The sequence below is a fragment of the Patagioenas fasciata genome, chromosome 1 (assembly GCF_037038585.1).
Source record: "Patagioenas fasciata isolate bPatFas1 chromosome 1, bPatFas1.hap1, whole genome shotgun sequence".
In the NCBI taxonomy this organism is placed as follows: domain Eukaryota; kingdom Metazoa; phylum Chordata; class Aves; order Columbiformes; family Columbidae; genus Patagioenas; species Patagioenas fasciata.
The window spans coordinates 99,185,550-99,201,957 of NC_092520.1; positions in this window are offsets into that span (position 1 = coordinate 99,185,550).

Genomic DNA, 16,408 nt, shown 5'->3' on the forward strand with positions numbered 1-16,408 from the left:
CCATGGGGTTGTCACAAGGTGAATGGCTTTAGCCCCATTTCCACTTCTGCCCAAGACTTATACAATCTTCTGCAGCCATCCCCAGCTGAGGCTGGAGCTGCGGCTGCTTGGCAAGAGCAGGGACATGCATTTTGAGAGGTCGCAGGGACTTGCGTTTGTGTGCTTGGGGGCAGCAGCCAGGACAGCTGCAGTGTCTCACCTTGGCCCCCAGCCTAACAAATATGGTGCTTACAGAGATGTGCAACCAAATGAGGCAGCACAGATAAACATTTACTTTTAAGGACGTCCGAGAGGATTAAATGCCTGTGGCTATTGCTCAGCTTTTCTTATCTTCCTGGCTTGTGTAACTAAAAGGCAGTCACAAGTGAGAAAAACCGTGAACATCTGAGAGGCTTGAAAGAGCTGAGGCTTCGCTCTGGAGTTTGTGGCAACAGGATGGCCAAACACACCTCGATTTGTGGAAAGGGCACTGAAACATGGTCTGTGCCTTTAGAGCCAGCACTGGATGCAGTAACTATTTCCTGCAGCCAATGGATGTAGAAGTGTAGAGGCCAAGAAGAAGCCAAACTGGCCATGACCAGGCTGGTACTTGCCTACAGAAAACCTCTTGGGAAAGATGGTCCCCGCTGGGGTTCTCAGCAACTCTGCCTCAGTCACACAGCAAGCCTTGGTCAGAAAGGGGAAAGGAAATTAGCACCTCAGGGACTTGAAGTTTAAAGAGTCCTCAGACTCTTTAAAGCCCTTAGCCATTTGGCTAATGGCCTTTAGCCATTCTTAAAATGAAAAGAAACTTTGAAAGGGGGAATGAAGTTAGAACATTCTGGTTTTGATATAGAAGGACAACTATTTTAAAAGAGCCATGAGAAATGTGAACCTATTCAGAGATCTAATCACACTTTAAGAGAAATCTAGAAATGTGCAAATGCTCGGAACCTGGTCAGCTATTTATCCTCTTACAGAACTCATGCTTCAGCCCAGAAGTGGCCTTTGCCACTGATTTCTCTGTGTTAATCCTGTTTGCTAATAAGCCAGTGGAGCAGCCGCAAGCCCAATAAAGGACCCAGCGGTGCAGGGTCCAGCCCATGGGCTTCAGTCAGCAACTTCTGCATTCCCGAGCCTTTCCTTGCAAGGTGTTGGCTTGAGCAAGTTATACATCTGTGCTCCAGTTCCCTGTCTGCAATACCATAGTAATAACAGTGGCTTTATACAATCCTTATCAATTAATTAGTTAACATTTGCAGCCAGACACTGAGAATGATAAATCACCTTTATGTAAAAGAGTGAATAAGCTTCCATATGAAAAACCTAGCACGTTAAGATTTGCTGTTACAGAACAAACAGGAAGAATATAAAAAAAGAAGGGAGGGGAGGGGAGGGGAGGGGAGGGGAGGGGAGGGGAGGGGAGGGGAGGGGAAGGGAAGGGAAGGGAAGGGAAGGGAAGGGAAGGGAAGGGAAGGGAAGGGAAGGGAAGGGAAGGGAAGGGAAGGGAAGGGAAGGGAAGGGAAGGGAAGGGAAGGGAAGGGAAGGGAAGGGAAGGGAAGGGAAGGGAAGGGAAGGGAAGGGAAGGGAAGGGAAGGGAAGGGAAGGGAAGGGAAGGGAAGGGAAGGGAAGGGAAGGGAAGGGAAGGGAAGGGAAGGGAAGAAGAGGAAAAGATCTTCCCATTGAATCCATCGCATTGAGCAGAGTGAAGAAGGAACATTTGTTCCTGGCAGGAAGCCATGAGAATATTTTCACCTTGAAACTGCCAGGTTTACAAGGAAGATCCCCTAGCTGGATTTCCTCAGGGAGCAAATGTTAACAGAAAGTTGAACGGGCTCTCTTTTTTCCAGAGGAGAAGAGCTTCCCTCAATACCTCTTTGGAGAAAATAGTTTGCATGCGGCCTAGAGCCAGGGGCCAGAACATAACCTAATTAGGCCGGAAAGGGTGATTAGCTGTTTATTTTGAAGATGTTCAAACCGTGCACTTACATTATACACTGCCTGGGAGAAAAAGGATGCTGTTTATACTCCCTGATCTGAAGGATCAGCAGAGTTTATTTTCTCCTACAAACAAGGGCCTGTTCTACTTACATTCTTTCAGCTGAGATCAGATCTGTTTATTTTCACTCATCTACAGGAAATGGGAATATTTCAGTCTATTATTCTGAGTTCAGGGAAGCAGTTTGTGTTGCTTAACCATGGACAAAAGCAAATTAGTCACAGCCTTCACATGCTACCTCAAAAGACTTGTATAATAGTAGTACCATTAGTGGCAAAAGGATTTATAAAAACCCATAGTGTAAATTCTGCTTCTTGAAACTTTTCCATAAGGCATGAGAAAGTTTGTTAAGCCCCCCAGATGACTGGCACTCTGCTGTGGGAGATGGAGTGGATCAAGTTCTCCCTCTTCCCAGCAGGCACTATTAAGTATTGATTCTGAGCTGAGGGGCTTAATGCAATATTTTCAAACTCGCTGCTTTTTTTACTGTGAATTACTTGCTGATTTGTGAGGGTACCTGGAAGCACAGCTATGAAAAAGGAAAATTCTGGTGGGAGAGAAGAGAGGTACAATGGGGCTTCACACACATGACTTCTGGTCAGGTCAGTGGCAACAGGACAAAGATATCTTCACAATATATATAGCACATTCCACCAAAAGTTACAGTGGGATCCCACTTCAGTGTTCCCAAATGTTTGTTTGAGTTGGCTTCATATTTAATTATAAAACAATGCCTTTCTGCTAGAGTTTGTTAGCAGGATTTGTTTGCATGCTTTGATGTTTTATTTTTAATGATATCTTGTGTTCATGAAGCCTTTGGTAAGATTCTCTGCCAATGAAAGTGCTCAAATTATAGCAAATGGACTATGAAGTGACAATATATCTTAGAGTGCATTTTATTTTCTTTTAAGTTAAGCTTTTTGATGGTGAATTAAATTATTTTAATTGTATCTTACTTATTTTAAACTTAAATCAAGACTGTTTTCCAGCTACTGAAACTTTAAAATTCTGCAGAACCCAGGCAACTGCAGGTGCTGTGAATGTAAATTTTATCTGTTGACTACATTCAGCAGAAGAAACAATCAAGAATGCACCAAACATCAAATACTGTGATGAAGACAGAAATTACGGGCAACCAATTATAAAGATATGGAGCAGCAGAAGGTACAATGTGTTACATGCATTATGGAGCTGCCAGAATAGGCTACTTAGGGATGTACAATAATAATTTAGATTGTTGATCATAATAATCTCATGCTGGTCATAACTGTCTGGCTGTTATTTTATGCTTCCCCAGCCTGTTTGCTGAATGTGTTTGCTGGTTTTTGTACTTGTTTATAGTCTCCAAATTGTTACAGGTGAAGTGAATTTTGCTGTTTCTTTGCACAGTACAAGCTCTCAAGAAGGGGATGGGAATCTCCGTGATCTTCTTTGCTGAAAATAATTTTAAAATCCCTAATGGACGCAGTAAAAAATCTTCACTAGGAAAAACAAACTCAGCTGAACTCTAGCTAAATTAACTGATATCCCTCATGATCCACCAATTTTCAAGATGGATTATGGGGAAATTTATGAAGTTCAAAAATAGCATCATGTTCTTCCCTCCTCCTCCTCCTTGTCGCAGGGTCCTGCCAGCTATCAGAAGATTGATCTGCTGCAAGCAGAACTTCCCTACTACAATGAATATAATCCTCCAGTTCACTGGTTTAAGTGAGTCTTGAAGGATTACTTTTCAGAGTAATGAGGGGTTAGATGCTTCCCAAGATAGCTAGACAGCCTTCATGGGTTTTTAGGATGAGCCAGTACATGAGAAGTTACCAAGTGTCATAGCCTTTACTTAGGTATTTTTCCCTTTTCTCATAAAAAGGCCAGATGATCTGAGACATACGCCTTACTGGGAACAAGTTTCTCATGCAGATCCCAGAGAAAAAAGTTCTTGAGTTGCCTATGTTTATCTTGTTTGTTTGTTTGTTTCAAATAAATAGCTTCACTCTGTGTCTTTATTAAAAAAAAAAAAAAAAAATTAAATCATTTTCTGTTCCATTTTCAAACATTCCTTGTGACTGCCAGGGCAACGAAACATACCAAGGTAAGATCACTTTATTTGCAGAGTTTTCCTACAGTAGGGAAGTGATAGACCACGAACTCACATGTATGGCATAACCATGCATCCCAGTGGCCTGACACAATCTTGCCATCCCTTAATGTTTGAACAGTAAGAAGACTCGTTGCCTAGTGGTTTTCATAAGATTTTCTGGAGTCCAAAATCACATGCAGGTAAGTCCTATCTGATTTCCTTGCTTTCATGGGCCTTGGCCAGTCACTGTCTTCTGTGGCACACAACCTGGTGAGGTGGCTCAAAAGCGGGAGAGTTGCTCAAATGCTCAATAACTGTATTTTCTGACACAGGAATGCCCCAATCCTGCTCCCTGCAATGCAAGTTGCAGTTACTGCTTCTGGAGAAGGTGAGGACAAGCAGACACAAAAAGCAGCTCCCCCACTCCCACCTACAGTCCCCCAGCAGAAAAGCTCCTGAAGGGAAGGGAGAAGATCACAACTGAACAGCAGCAGTGTCCCATTCCCCTCTTCAGGCAACAATCTATTTGCCTAAAGAAAAGAGCCATTGGCCAAATAAACCAACAACTTTCTTGTAGAGTATTGGCTGTTTCTGGTGTCACCTTTGCATACAATCAAAGAATCGAACACAGACAGTATTTTAATCAGAAGCCTGATGTGAGCCACTGCAGGGTTTGAAGATTTCAGTATTTCAGATTTTTCTATTTGCAGAAAATAAGTGGTTAATAGCTGATTAGCTGGTTGCTTCTCCTGCAAGACAGGGACAAGCATTCATAGTATCTACTTGAGATTATTAAATAATTTCTAGCCTCACTAAAAATTTGACACATTTCTGTTTAATTTGCTTGTAGGTTTTTCAAGATGTTTTGAGAAAATCCATGGGACTACAGCTGACTTTTTCCCAATATACACAGGATTCCATGTTAAATTGACTAACAAAGCCACTTAGATTGGAAAACAAATTAATCTACCCAGGCATTTAGTAAATGCCCATAAGAAATAGAAAAATAAAAGCTTTTGTACATTCTACTTCTGTGAAGAGAGAATGAAACATTCTTGTCTCCAGAGATCTCCCAGTCCCCACTCCCATCCTTTGCGTTTTATCTTCCATTTCCAGATTCAGATTTTGAGGAGCAAAATTAACTGATTTTAGGAGAAGAGGTAATAAGGGCAAGAATAACTGGGCATTTGTCCTGGATGTTCACGTACCAGCGCAACCAGACAGGCTGTCCAGATGCTGCTGGGGAAGAGCATGCTGCATGTGGTACCTCTGCAGCATTGATGCTTCCAGCAGAGCAGCATCTGAAGGTCTGATAATCGACTGAAATCTAATCAATACAACGATGGGGGGTCTATGCTGTTGTTCATCTCAGGCAAAAATAGAAGTTTAAAAGCAGACATTTCACTCCAGTGACTTGGACCTCTTGCTCACATGAAAGTATTTGCATTTAGAAAAATTAATTCCATCCTTTCTTAAGGCTGCTTGCATTTCCTGAGCTGCTCAGGAAAGAAACGAACACTCTTTCCTTTCTCTTGCACTGCAGTTGCCCAAGAGGATGGTGGGTGCTCAAATTTTGTTTTGCAAGAGCACTGCCCCTGATGATAAACGCTGGGGGCAGTGCTTGCTGAGATGAAAGGAGGAAGAAGCTGAGTGTGTTGAAGTTGAGAGGTTCTAGCAGAGTCCAACAGAGACACAGCGGCTTAAGAAATTCACCTCAGGGGAAACGCTAGGCTGTATTTTGTCTGAAAAAAATATCCCAGCTGTACATCATGGATGTGCCCAACAATGGAATCTGACCAGCAAAATTCATCCACATCTGTTATCTTTTAAGAAAGGGCCAGACGTATATTTGATGCGGTGTTCAGTTATTTGCGCTTTGGAAATCCAGCTCCCAGGGAGTTATTCTCTCATTCTGTTTTATTAGTTTTCACTGTCTCCCAAGATTCGTGAAGTTCAGCTCCATGGTAACTCAGGAACTCGCTTAGTTGGCTTACATATTGATGTATACAAGGAAAGCACGGTACTAATACACTGTTTGAGCATCTCTAAGATATATTTAATATATCTAAGATGTGTGGCAGAGTAGAATTTATAGTGGATATGGAATAGTCTTGCCTTAAGATCATAGTGATTGTCTCTTGGGAAGTTCTATCAAGTCACTCCTGGCTTTGCAACAACTAAAGTCACACTAAACTTTTGTCCACACTGTTAAGCAACATTTGTTCTTCCTGTCCTCCAGATATTAAAATAAAAATGCAAGGTGATTAAAAAAGGGAAGAACAACTAGAGGAAAAAGGACTTGTCCTACAATAATTAGCTTTGTCTGGACTTACTAGCTGGGTGCTACTGACACAGCCCAGGATATGAGCCCTGTAGTATTCATTCTTTGCTTAACCACAGCACACCATGACTCTGCTCAGCCTGCCAGGCCTGGACTTTTCTATAACTAACAGAAATGCAGGAGGGGTTGGTGCATGTCAATGTTTTGCTCTGACATGCATATTCATGCTCAGAAGCACTTCAGGCAATAGGAACCATAGAAAAGCTGTAACAACTCTCACACAGACCTGAAGTCAGATCCCTGGTTCCTACACTTTCATCCTGGTGCCCAGCTTGCCCTGTACAGGACATCAACTGTTCAGTTACTTTGAATTTCTGTGTGCTGATTTTTATGACATACGATGCAGTCCAGATAACAAAATGTTTAGTGCAAGATACATTCTGGAAGCGCTGCAGGGCTTCATTAGTTAATGCCACAAGGACCTGGCATGGAACACCTAAAGCTTTAGTGGCATTCTGCTCCTTCTCACTGTTGTTAGCTTTGAATATCTTTGGGATTACTTTTTAAAATGCCCTAGAGAAGATAAAAGTAAAAGTAGAAAAGACCACCAGAAAGAAAAAAAAAAAAAAAGTGGTTTTCCTATATATTTCGGGAGAGGAACAAAGCTCTTGATATTTGCATTGAGCATGCAAATTTTCAAAGAGCAGAACAGGGATCAGCTTCTGCTATTACAGCTGCAACAAGTAACCTGTGGTGCTAGGACAAGATGAGACACTTGTCCAAACACAGTGACAAGAAGACAAAAACCTGTAACAACATATTCAGAGATACTCTGGCCTGGCTAATTTTTCAAAGGACAGCTCTATTTTGAAAAGCCCACCTTTGAAAATTGCTAATGAGCAATCAATGATGTCAAAACAGTACATTTTGTGCCAGTGAGCTTTTCACCTACTGCCATTTGGACGTTAATGACCTTTCGATGTGTATCAATGCAAAGCAACTCATACCACAAAGGACCAGACAACTGTTGCCATTTAACTTACAGAATGAGCCATTACAGAAACACATCTCTCCAAGGCAGCTGGCAAAACAAATAAGGTGAAGTACTTAATGTCAAAACACTGAAGTTTCTCAGGCCTGTGAAGGCATTTTTGTTGAATGTGTCTACCTCTGCCTTTGAGCGCAAAACCTCTTCTAAGAATGCTAAAGCCTCCACAATGTGGGTCAGAGGGGAGAAAAATAATTCCTGGCTATGCTACTGAACAGGTCACAGTAAATGCAGGATCCCGACTCCTTCTGCTAGCAAGGGTCAGGCAAGCACAGGCATCAGTCCCTGGTTTTAAATCTGGAGGTGAAGGTCTTCACTGGGTCACTTCACAGAGTTCCCAGCCAGTCTACATTGTCCTTCTGCTCTGGCAGTCTTTCCATCTGAAAGACACTGCTGTATGACATCAGGGTTACCTCAGGGGAGTTTTAGTTGGTGGTCTGCAACTTTCTGGCTGGTGCATGTTCATCTGTAATCCTATCATCTTATTTATGAAGTTTAAACACAGCCAAATGCAGAAAAAGTTAAAATGGATGTCTTCTATTCATGTTCTAAAGTCCATTTAAACCTTTAAAATGAAGCTCCTTATTGTTATTGCTCTAAAGAGATTAGGAAATAACTGGAAGTTCAAAATTAGCTCGATTAAAATAAGAGAAATTTACCTAGGTACCTATACTATATAATTATACAACATGTATAACTATACCTACTGTTACAGAAAACAAATTTACACGGTCAGGATCCAGATTCAGCCTATGTAGATAAAACTGATGAAAGAAAAGGTACTTTACTTCTGGAGACATCTGTTGTCTGCTACTAAATAAGGAACTAATTCCTAATTAGATAGATGTTACATAAAATGTTTGGCATTATTTGAAGCATCCTACATTCTACATCTTGTTTTAGCTACCTGACTCATCAATATTTTGCTTTTGTAGCTAAGGAGAGCCACACTAAACTAAGGCAAAAATAAACAGTCATCTGATCTGTAAGCAAATAATAATACAATAACAGTAGTGACCCGTTATTTAAGGATCCATAATAATTTTTGCTTTAAAGTTCATTACATTGGAATGCTTCAGCACATTTTTCTCTGCACTGCTCCATAGTTAGTTCCCAAACAGAGGAAAATATTTGGAATTTCAGGTTTTAGGAGGAGTTGCTTTTACAGAACACAAAACCAGCAATTTGTAACCTTTCATACCAAAGGTTTTGCCCACTCATAGTCCAAAATAGACAAAATTGAACAGAAGTTTTCTCACTGGCCATGCCGACAATGAAGACATGGGGTATTTCTTGCCAAGACCCCTGGGGAGGATTTGTTACCAAAATTATCTCTGTACTTGGTATAACACCATGAAAAGTTTAGGAAAAGGGTATAAGAACATCACCCATCCTATTTCTAATTCTATCATACTTTGATGGCTGGAGGTACGTTATGTATGTCCGAGGACTTATATTAATCAAATTTACATAAAAGTCCCCTATCTCTGCCCTTATATCTCTCTAATGGAATGTGAAGTTCTCAGCCTCCAAAGATCGTCCTGAAATCCACATCTAGCCTATCTCTTTTTATGATTATTCTTGGCAGATGTTGCCAATGATTACACTCAAGCGGTCTTTAAAATTCTGCTGCTTTCTCAGGAAGGGAATTTGTTATAAATTATATTGGGTAGCCTCTACTAATTCATTCATTCTCCTTTAAATGCCAGCTGATTAAATGCCAGCTGATTCAAACGCCTGATTCTGTATGTGTGTTCATTGAAAAACTTTAAACATCGAGACTCCAAGACTCAGCAGTGAAAATACTTCACTTGTTGATTTTATTTTCTAAAAAAAATATATTGAAAACAGCACATTGCCATGCAATGTTTCCACCTTGATTAAATTATACACTTTCCATCAGGAACTTAGACATTTTCTGCTCTCTATTTATGGAAGCATCTGTCCATCTTCCTGAAGTTTCTCTGCAGGTCAGATGAGGGCAGTCTGCAGTTTGCACCAATCAGCTATTTACTGCCTTAGGAAAATTGGGCTTCTCTATAATGAGTCAAGCGCCTGGGAGATTCAAAGATCAGTTCCTGGGTCCCAAACAATGGAGCGCTTAAATTATGCTTAAATTTGTTAAAGTATACCTAAATGTTTCTCTGGGTTGGAGTTGTTACCAGTCTAGATCACAACTTAACCAACAATGGACAGTAAGTTTCAGTGCAAATATCATAATGCAAAAAGCAAACACAAGTACCATGGAGTGATGTTTCATGCGACAGCTAGTTAAGAACTTCAGCTGATGGATGGTGAGCATGTATGGACACAGGGGTAAAACTAAGGGTGTTGTAGACTTTGCACTGCCTGCTTTCTGGATTTTAGTACTTGTTTCACCTTTAATAAACAGCCTCATTGTTCTGAAAAACAACAAATTCTTCCAATTAAATGTGCTTTACTGTTGTCTTGTTTGGGAAGTTCTTTATGGATCACAGTCTTTTCTGAAACAACACTGTGCAAATATTACCACTTGTGAGGTGAAATTTTGCTTAGTGAGTAAACCAAATATATGTGCAAATAAATAGACGACCTTCACTAAGCAACTTATTTCTGAATACATTTGGACATATCCATTAATTTGTCCTTCTGCTGGCACTGAACCATAATTTCACCACCTCAACAACACAATGAAGAGCAAACGAGAACATATTCCTAGGGTTTCAGTGCAAATTGTACAGAGTAGCATTTAACTACAAGACTACAGCATCAGATCATGATCCCGGTGAAGACTGGAAGGTCCTATTCTTTCAAATTAATGATTGCCAATGCTGACATTTTCTTGATAATCACCTTTTCAAGAGTTTGTTTCTTCTGTTTCAAGTGAAATATTAAGGAGATACTATTTCCACCAGTATTGACTCAAAAGATTACAAACAATTCCTTCAACTTTCTACTTCCATATTTTATCCCATACCCATTCCACGTACCTTGGCATACCTAACTGAGATGTCTACTTCAGAAACCTCACCAGTCAAGGTAAATCATCTGCCACTCAAAACTTGTTGTAGTCACCAGGTCTCCTCACTGGTACCTGAGATGTGTTTTTCAGCCTGCAACCTGCAGACCCAGAGGGAGCTGTGAAATATTTCTTGATGAAGTTTTGAAAGGTAACCAAGAAAAACAGTCCTGTAGTCCATGGGATGAAATTCTTTCCAGAAGGACTCCACTTTACACTGGCAAGTTGAAAGGAACTTTAAATCAAAAAAGGCCAAGGAAGACTTTGTCTGCTCTTAGACACTTCAGTGGTTAAACAGTATAATATACAATTAAAAATAATGAAAACCTACATTTTGCCTCTGCTAAATTCCTGAAAATTACCTAATTGCAAAGGTAGTTACAAAATAAAGAGGGAGGAAGCTGACAACAACTACAATAAACTCTAAAGTCAACATTGACAGAAACAAGGTGGCAGGTGTCAGATTAGATAAAGTAACTTGAGATTGCATACCACAATGTGGCTTCATTAAAAATACAAACAAATTTAAGCCTGAGGTTATGAAATTGACCTTAATTTGTCTTCATAATGACATTTTAAAAATTCAGAAAATGTTGGCAGAAAAGGAAACTAAAGACAACACTGTAAAGAAGTTCTATTTTTTGTACAACATAATCAAAATTGAAATCAGCCTTGGCTGAAAATCAGAAATATGATATGGTTTCTAATTACTTGGGTAAAATTAGGTAAAAATTAATTCATGCTACCTTGAGCTTGAGAGGAAAAAAAATATCACTAAGTGGAGAAATGCACTTTACATGTGAGCCATGTCATTAAAAGGAAATCCTTATTTCTGAGTAAAAGCTAACCAAGAATCTGGTGCAATCACTGGCCTTCTGATCATTTATACTAGTTAACTCTTAGGTCATTGCCTTGCAAGTTCTGTTTTGGACTGTTTCAATCAGATATTTCTATCGCAGATTTGCTGCTAAGGGACTAGCTCTAAGCATTATAAATGCAGCCTATTCCACATAACTCAGGTGCAGTGACCCCTTATTTTTCTTTTACTGAGCCAGACAGACATAGCATGGGCGACTTGCTTTTACAATCTCAACCTTGCTACCCTGTCTTCTGTTTTCTAGTATAGCACCCAGAATCACTACACCTTTGCTATAGTTATATTTTATGGAAATGTCAAAGAGTTTTCTTTAAAAATTGATCAGAATTTAAGCATGAAGGCTTTGCCAATATGGCTACACCAGCAAAGTTCCTAAAGCATAGGAAAACTGTTACACTCTTAGCATGGATATGTATTTTCATAGAATCACAGAATGTTCTGAGTTGGAAGGGACTCACATGGATCATCAAGTCCAACTCCTGTCCCTGCACAGGACAACCCCACAGTTCACACCATGTGTCTGAGGGCTTGTCCAGTCTCTTCTTGAACACTGTCAGGCTTGGGGCCGTGACACCTCCCTGGGGAGCCTGTTCCAGTGCTCCACCACCCTCTGGGGGAAGAACCTTTTCCTAATGTCCAACCTAAACCTCCCCTGGCACATCTTCCTGCCATTCCCTCAGGTTCTGTGGTTGGTCACCAGAGAGAATAGATCAGTGCCTCCCCTTGTGAGGAAGCTGTAGCCGCCATGAGGTCTCCCCTCAATCTCCTCTTCTCCAGGCTCAACAAACCCAGTGTCTTTAGCTGCTCCTCATATGGCTTCCCCTCTAAATCATTCACCAAATTCATGTCCCTCCTCTGGACACTCTCCAGTAGCTTTATGTCCTTTTTATCCTGTGTTGCCCAGAACTGCACACAGTGCTCCAGGTGAGGCCGCACCAGTGCAGAGCAGAGCGGGACAATCACCTTCCTTGCTCGGCTGGCAATGCTGTGCTTGATGCACCCAGGACACGGGTGACCCTCTTGGCTGCCAGGGAACACTGCTGGCTCATGTTCAACTTGCCATCTACCAGAACCCCCAGGTCCCTCTTTGCAGAGCTGCTTTCCAGCACCTTGTCCCCCAGTCTGTATGTACAGCCAGGGTTGCCATGTCCCAGGTGCAAAATCTGGCACTTGCCCTTGCTGAACTTCACGCAGTTGGTGATTGCCCAGTTCTTCAATTTGTCCAGGTCCCTCTGCAGGGCCTCTCTGCCCTTGAGAGTGTCGACAGATCCTCCCAATTTTGTGTCATCAGCAAACTTACTAAGCAATCCCTCAAGTCCTGAGTCTAAGTCATTTACAAAGACATTGAAGAGCATTGGCCCTAAGATGGATACCTGCGGAACCCACTGGTGGCTGGTCGCCAGCCCGACATTACCCCATTTACTAGAACCCTTTGAGCCTGACCCGTCAGCCAATTGCTCACCCACGGCATTGTGTGTTTATCCAGCTGTGTGCTGTGTGCTTGTCCAGGAGGATACTGTGAGAGACAGTAATACCCACCATGAGGGTGATGATGCACTGGAACAGGTTGCCCAGAGATGTTGTGGTTGTCCCATCCCTGGAAGAGTCGAAGCCCAGGTTGAATGGTGCTTTGAGCAACCTGATCTGGTAGAAGGTGTCCCTGTCTGTCGTAGGGGAACTGGAACTAGATGATGTTTAAGGTCCCTTTCCAAAACAAACCATTCTATGATTCTATGACCATCCTAGTATAGTTTTAGATATGAGACTTCATTATCAAATATTACCAAGGTGTTTCATCTCTGTCTGACAAATATTAGAAAAGAGAAACTGGAGTATCTGAGTTGCAGAAGGGCCTAAAAGGTTTATTAGATAAAAGATGTTATAATAATAATAATTAATTAATTCCTAACCCCAAAAAACAATAGCAAATTGTTTGTGTTTGCATTTCAGCTTGATTTTTCTTGCTTTTCTTTCCAGATTTCTCTATGGGGTAAGAAAACCACACTTGGAAACAGTGGCTCCTAAAACAAACTGAACAAAGATTTACTTCTATTTCCAGAAATATTAGTTCTTAGTGGGTATGTCTGCATTCAATATTTTTTGTATTATTACTCAGTTTCACTATTCCCAGAGTCTGTTCAGCTACACTAAATATTTTTTTGCTTAAGGATATATTTTATTTCTGTTGATGGGAAAATCTGAGCCTTGTAACTTTCTGGGCTACAAATTCATAAGTGACAGTCAGACACGAACTGAATTTCTCTCTCTTCAGCACACCCAGTAAACAGAAACATGGAGATATCTTAAGCACAAGCAGGGAATACTGATGTTAAAATGTTGTTTCAAAAACTGTCAGGAAGAAGCAACAAAATTCATAGGTATTCAACAAAGAAAACTGAGAAAAAAAAAAGAATTAATTCATCTATTTTCAGCCAGCTAATGTGACACACATCAGAAGGCCAGCAAAAGCAGGCTCATGAAACAGGATTCCTCCAGATGGAACTCTTGAATTTGAAAGATTACAGTCATGTAACAAAAGCATCGAAACTTCGGAAATTATTGTCTTCCTCCATAAATGGTTTTTCCTACTGGAACACCTCCTTAGAGGAAAATGGGCTTATGTCACCTACTCAGCCCATGGCATGAGACACAGCTCTCCTGTGCAGAAGACTTGAATTTAAAGGACTTGAATAATGTGGTCAAACAAATTATTTCTATGATAGTGGTTTTGATAGATGCAGAGAGCTATCTGTGTAGTTCCTTTTTAGAGTAGGATTAAAGCTGCTAATCAAGAATTTCAGATTTGACTCAGCTCTTGCTGTTGAACTTCCTACTAACACTTGCAAACCTGCCTGGATTAGAAACAGCATTTTTAAAAAAACAATCTTTTAATTATTCTGTAAGTAAAACAACTGTATAAAAATACTTGGGAAGTTAATGGGCAACAGAAAACCAAGTTCATTTAAATAAAACAGAATCTTTGTAAAATATTAGGAACTACTGACACAGCCATAGAAGAATACTATTTATCAATTTTGTCAATAGCAGCAGAACAGTTCTGTTATAATCTTTCAGATAAGTATCTTTTAAAACTAATTATTAGAAACATATGGGAGAAAAAAAGTATGTATCTACAAAGCTAAGTGATGTCGTCCTTCAGCTTCAGGAAAATACAAAGATACCAGCAGTAACACCTAGACACCACAAATATCTTCAATGACAATACAAAAGCATATGAGGCAGAAGTGCTAAAATGACTAAGAGCTTTGCAGGATAATACATCCCAGCTGAAGCACTTGCAAGGTAAAATGTAATAATACAAGGCAGCTGCTCCTAAAGCCTCTGCGTTGGTATTGAGGAATCAGGTATCAGCTGAATGTCACTTGAGGCCCTTGAACCCTCCATCAACAGTGTGATGAAGGTAACTGCTATAACCAAGATCTCAGCGTTCAGCACAGCACATGGTGTGGAAATAATAGAGACACATTAGAAAGCACGATGTGATAACAGGTAGCAAATGTTGACTTCTGCCAGTGACTTTGCACTTTTTATTCTTTGCATTTTAAGCTTTGCATCTTCACTGCTGAGAAACTATTTTCTTGGGGCTATCTCTGAAACACATAGAGAAATCTTGTCTGGTAGAAAACATAATGTGCGTGACCTACTGTGGTACACACAAGCATGCGCTGTATTCTCTCACAGCTATCTGTTTGCTCCTGGCTGTTGTTAGAGGTATCAGTTACCCTCCCAAACTCATACTGTATATGTAACATATTTATCTTCAAAATGTTGCTTTTCTCATTGAATCTCTCACAGCAGTAGCAATGTTTTTTTTTCCCGTTTCTGTGAAGTCCTAGGACTGCATCTGGAGATGCCAGCAGCCAGGTAGCCTCCACATAAGGACCACACTCCCAGGACTGCCTTTCCTCTCACATGGTTCCAAAGAGGAACCCAACTCCTGCAGTCAGTGAAATATACAGCTTGGATGTAAATTGCAGCAAAAATTAAAAACTATAAAAATATATGCACAAAATCATTTAAAAGACACCCCTACACAATACACACAGCAATACTTCCCCAGCCCAGAGACAGCCCAAAACACTGTTCCTGAGGAGAACAGTTTTCCACGTGTAGGATTGTTGCTCCAATACACAACAAAAAATACTGCAAACAGGAGAAAATGATGCAGCAGATATACAAAATATATTAACTGATCTATTACTGAGATAAACACTAGGGAGGACTAAAGCCACCTACATCCCTCTGAGGTACAACAGAGACTGCTGTCACTGCTGCTGGAGGAAAGAGTCCCTGCCCACGGGTCCTACCCTGTGCCCTGGCACAGCAACTGGTCCCAGCTCTGACATAAGCTGAGCCAGAGTGTGGGGTGGGCCCTGGGTGGCACCAGTCCGGCCCTGGGTGCTTAGCGGGTGCTCCTGAGCCTGCGGGTGCCAAGCCAACAAGCAGTGTGCAAAGTCTGTAATTGCCTACTACCCCGACTTGCAGCAGCAGGCAACAGGGGTGGTGATAGTTTTTCAGAAGACATTTTGTAATTGCAACTGTGTGTTTCATACACAGCAGCCAGATGCTTGGAGGGGGAGGAAGGGGGAAGAGCTATAAATCTATAAATAAGTAATGGAGTGTTGGGCTATGAAATTCATAGATTAACATAAGAGAAATTCTCTCAGCGGCTGCATTAACGCCAGCACAATGTTCAGCTGTTTATCACTTTGAAATGGCTCCTGCCTCTCGCCACAAAGGCTGTGCGGGGCTTACATGGCCCCCTGCGTGCTTTTCCCGTGTTCACCTGTGGTCATGAAGAATTAATTCATCACTGAGATGGTACAATCAGGATCTTGGGCTCCACTAACTCCCACTTAAATAAGATGACTCTGCCTCATGTAACATCAATCTCTGTGGTCCCAAAGTGCAGCTTGGTCCTCACTGCCTTTCTGAGAAGCTTTGGGGGAACAAGAGGCACAAAGGTCTGCCTCAAACCTACTTCTTTCCTCACACTGTGAACCCATATTTGACATCAGAGACCTCAAGGTCACAGCAATATCCCACATGCTCAAGGCAGGTCTGTGAAAGGTTTTATCATTCTCAGAGAATACCATGAGCCACTCCTGGCTGTCCAACAAGGACCAAT